Source organism: Belonocnema kinseyi, chromosome 10 (genome assembly GCF_010883055.1).
Source record: "Belonocnema kinseyi isolate 2016_QV_RU_SX_M_011 chromosome 10, B_treatae_v1, whole genome shotgun sequence".
Lineage (NCBI taxonomy): Eukaryota > Metazoa > Arthropoda > Insecta > Hymenoptera > Cynipidae > Belonocnema > Belonocnema kinseyi.
In genome coordinates, this window is record NC_046666.1 from 43,312,847 (window position 1) to 43,318,018 (window position 5,172).

Below are 5,172 nucleotides of genomic sequence, written 5' to 3' on the forward strand. Positions count from 1 at the left end.
CCAAAGATTTTATTGATTTAAAGAATTGTTCAAATATTTCAAGATATTTCGAAATATTGTACGAAATTTTAAAAGATTCCTAGATTACAATAGATTTTAATAGATATAATAGATAGATTTTATAATATTTTAATGAAAATTAAAATAATTTATTTGCAAGAATTGATGTATTCAATTGTTTTAAAGGATTTTCAAATATTCCAGGGTATGTCCAAAGATTTAAAAGAATTAAAAAAATACATATAAAAACATATATTCGGAATGATTACCTCTCATAGGCGGGAAATAAGGGGGGGGGGGGGGGCTTCTAAAGCACCTTTTCGAGTATAGACTAATTTTATATGGCATTTTTCGTAGTGCATATATCAGAGAAGTATCAGAAAAACAAACATTAACATAAAAATGTAGTAGTACCCCCTCTTTTTGATCCCTCCCCCTGTTTATACTGCTCCATTGCAATCACTGACTTATCTGAACTATGATGAGCAAGCGCATTAATAGTTTTATCTTCGACTTGAAATGAGTTACCAATGGACTTCAAGACGTCAATATAAAAAGTTGAATAGTTGCACTGATATTATCTCAATTTGAAAACTTGACAATAAATATATTTTTAAATTACAAGTTACGCAAAACATTTCACCAGAAAAGTAGGCTATTCTTGGACGCATTTTAAAAGGTCAGTGAAATGATGTGTACATTATTTATCTCATTGATGTTTTTCTCAATTTCACTTATTAGAATGATAATTGATAAAGGAAAATTGAAATTTATTCTTGTATCAGAACAAACATAGTAATATATTTTAAAGTACCTGAAGTTCTGAAGGTTCAAATGAACGAAATCTTTATTGATGACTTTGCAACATAGAAATAGCGCTAAAATATGGATACAATTTTAATTGCAAAAAACAGATAACAAAATAAACTTCGAATGCATTATTCTAATTGTAGTTGAAACAATATTTTTTGATAAAATAAAAATAGGAAAAAATGTTTCGTTCATTTGAACGTTCAGAACTTCAGGTGCCTTATCTTTGATCGAAAATGGAAATTTGTCTAAATTTTGAGGACTTTTGAGGATTTTTGTTTTAATGATTTTCAAAACTTTTTTTGATAAAGAAATATTAGATTTTAATGACTTAATAACCATTAATCATTTTTTTAATATTTTCTAAAAATAATTAAAAATATTAAATAATAATTAAAAAGTCTTATTTATCATAAAAATTAAGATCAATTTATAATTTTTTTAAGTTGAATACGCCAGTAACCTAAATCAGAATGTGCAAGACTGTCCCCAAAATAGCCATTTTTTAATTTATTAAAAAATAATGTAATGGAGTAATGTAATAAAATTAATATCGAAATTACTATGTACCCAAAAAATATAGGCACCTCGAGCTTTTTTTACAGATTTTCATGAAAATCTCAGAAAAAGATTCTAAAAATAGGAGAGAATATGCGGGTCACAGGTGAGGGTTTAGCCAATGCTGATACAGAGAATTAAAATGTGCTGATGATTAGCGATTATTTCTTGGCGAATAAAAGGTGAATAAGTAACATGCTCATATCATTTCCGAATACTCAACTTTGAATAGCTCTAAGTCACTGAAAATAAATTATGAAAATTCTGAAAAAATGTATGGTTTCATTGATCCTTTTTGTACATAATGGTGAAATTTAGAGCAAAAAATAATCATTCGTTAATAAGTTGTGAACAAAACCTTAGGGAGGTGTCATCTCCGAAACTAAGGAATGTGCAGAGATGATTCTTGAATCAAATTACACATTTCTGGCTTCTGAAAGTGTTGCGTGTATTTTCAATGAGCAAAAAGTTGCTTTTGAATGTTTACAAAATTATTTTCTTCTGGGAAAAATACAAAAGACTTTACGATAATCGAGGCAATTATATCCCTTTTTTTGAATCAGCGCTTAGGGTCTGTGTAAACAGCCTGAGTACGAGAGAAGGTCGTATTGCACGCGTAGCAGTAACGCCAGCAAAGTACCCTGCTGAGAATGCGGTTGCCTCGATTATCGTAAAGTCTTCTGTATTTTTTCAAACAGAAAATAATTTTTCAAACATCCAAGTGCAATTTTTTGCTCGTAATAATACTATTGGGATCCGTTGCGCTTCAATACGTAGGATTTTGAAGATGCATTTTAATTTGGGATTAACAACCATTTTTTAATTATTTCGCATAGTTTAAACTACGAAGTGGATGGAAAAAATTAAGATGTATTGGAAACAAAGTGTTACATATGTGTCATTTTCATCGTATACAACGAAAAAACACGATTTATGTTGAAACTGTTTTTGTCAAAAAATTCATTATTTCAGTATATTATATATACAGGGTGGACACGCTGGGGCTTACATACATGGCGAATCGAATGCTACCCGAATTGCACAATAGCAGGGGAGAAGCCATTATACAGGGGTATTTTCATATTTCGCGCCTTTACAGTTGCATTCGGATCGGCCATTCGGTCAAGTCTGTGCATCTTTGGATCAAGTTTATCATAGTTTCTATGGCTGCGTTCGAAACGTCAAATGGACGCAATTTTCAAAACAATATAAGTTGTTTTACATAGTAATTACAAATAATAAAAGTGTTTGATTAATAATGAAATGAGACATCTGAACTGAGAAGTAAACGTCTATTTTTTTCTCTCCCAACAACATTATGGAATGTCTGCTGAGTGACAAATACTATAAAATAGTAATAATATTCTGCGATCCAGTAGGCAAAGAGTGAATTGTGTTTACCGCTTATTTACGGAATAATAACAGGTATGTTATAAATAGACAGGATATGTTTTAATAAAGTGAATGAAATATTAAATGCCTAAACTTTAAATTGATATTACCTACATTTACTTACAGCGATTAGGGCAAACAGGTGAAACTGAACATAACCTCTAAATAATGACAGATCGGCCCGGCATGTTTATTCTATTTGCGATTGATTATTATTTACCAAAGAAATGTATGGTGGTTTTGTATGTTTATCACTGACAGTGTCGGCAGCGATAATTTAAATAATAATTACTTGTTGTCAATTTAACAATCATTACTTAATAATCATTTTAATAAGTTAAACATTATTTCTGAATTTAATAATTGATAACCATTCTTTTTTTTCACAGATCGATCCTGGAAGAAATACATATCAGGAAATGCAGATAGAATTAGTGCATTTCGGCTTGGTGTATTTCAATAAACATTGTTGAAAAATCTTTATCTCCGGACCTCATCCCAAGTCTGGGGATGAAGATATCGCGAAGCAATCTAACTTGCCCGGAGTTTAATTGATAGAATTTTTAGGGATTTTTTTTATTTTAGAAAATTTTTTTTTTGGATCTCATCTCAAATTTGGTTTGATTAACCAATAAAATAATTTAAACACTTGTTGGTGATAAAATTGTATCAGTAATAAATCTAGAAGAGAAATTTTAGGCCGATGTTTACATTCCAGTTTTTTTTTTACATTATTCTATTTTCGAACTTGCTATATCTGGACCTGATTTCCAAATTGGCATTTGATCAGCACCTAAAATCCATTTGAAGTAATTTTGATCGTATCGGTCTATCAAAAAAAAAAAATCTTTAAGCAATTTGACTAGCCCCAAATTAAATAAGTAAAGTTTTAGGAATTTTTTTATAGTAGTGCATTGAAAAGAAATGAGAAGCGAAATTTTAGTTCGGAATTTTTATTCCAATTGTTTTAGATATTATTCTATAATTATCTACTTTTTCAGGTTTAAAATTTAAATTCATACATTATTGATATCTTATCAAAAAATAAGAATGTTTGAGTGTAATTTAAAGCTACGCGAAATGTTATTTTAATGTATTTTTTTGACGCTTCGTTCAACTTTAAATTATGCTGTTAGAAGTGATACCATTAAATTTACTCATAAGTAATTTTAGGGGTTGATCAAATGCCAGTTTGCAAACCATATCCAGAGAAAGCAATTTCGAAAATACAATAATTCAAAGAAAATGTTGGTCCAGAGAAAACATTTTCTAAAATAAAAATAATACATAAAAAGCTTATTAATTAAAATTTGGGCTTGCTAAATTGCTTCGAGATTTTTTTTTTGATACACCGATACCATCAAAATTACATAAAATTGATTTTAGGTGCTGCTCACATCCCAATTTGGAAATCAGATCCAGATATAGCAAGTTCAAAAATAGAATAATTAAAAAAAAGTTGGAATTTAAATATCGGCCTAAAATCTTTCTTCTAGATTTATTACTGGTACAATACTATCACCAATAAGTGTTTAATTTATTTTATTGGTTAATCAAAGCAAATTTGATATGAGGTCCAGAGAAAACATTTTCTAAAATAAAAAAAATCCCTAAAAATTGTATCAATTAAACTCCGGGCAAGTTAGATTGCTCTGAGATATCTTTCTGATACGCCTGTACCATCAAAATGACTCCAATTATTAATTTTAGGCTAATCAATCCCCAGGTTTGGGATAAGGTCCAGAGATAACGATTTTTCAACAATGTTGATTAAACTGCACCAATTCTATCTGCATTTCCTGATGTGTATTTCTTCTGGGATCGGTCTGTGAAAAAAACCATGGTAATCAATTATTAAATTCAGAAATAATGTTTAACTTATCAAAATGATTATAAAGTAATGATTGTTAAATTGGCAATAAGTAATTATTATTTAAATTATCGCTGCCGACACTGTCAGTGATAAACATACAAAACCACCATACATTTCTTTGGTAAAGAATCATCAATCGAAAATGTCAATTTAAAGTTTATCATGTAATATTTCATTCACTTTATTTAAAACATATCCTGTCTATTTATAACATACCTGTTTTTATGCCGTAAATAAGCGGTAAACACAATTCACACTTCGCCCACTGGAAGCGCAGAATCTTATTACTATTTTATAGTATTTGTCACTCAGCAGACATTCCATAATATTATTGGCACAGAAAAAAATTTACGTTTACTTCTCAGTTCACATGTCTCATTTCATTATTAACCAAACACTTTTATTATTTGTAGTTACGAGGGTAGTTCAATAAGTCTTTAGAATGAAGTATAAAAACAATTTTTTTTGGGTAAATTTTTTTTTATTTTTCAACATAATCTCTTTGGAGCTCTATACACTTGGTCAATCGCTTTTCAAGT

The 5,172-nt window shown here is 29.3% G+C and overlaps 1 protein-coding gene across 1 annotated transcript in view; it reads left to right on the top strand.

Annotated features, from left to right (window-relative positions):
- The first annotated feature begins 521 nt into the window (after positions 1-521).
- Positions 522-5,172, top strand: part of LOC117181736 (peroxisomal acyl-coenzyme A oxidase 3-like) — a 31,188-nt gene continuing 26,537 nt past the window's right edge. Inside the window, exon 1 of the mRNA XM_033374698.1 lies at positions 522-679. The gene's annotated coding sequence lies outside the window, so the exon portion shown is untranslated. The remainder of the gene's footprint in view (positions 680-5,172) is intronic.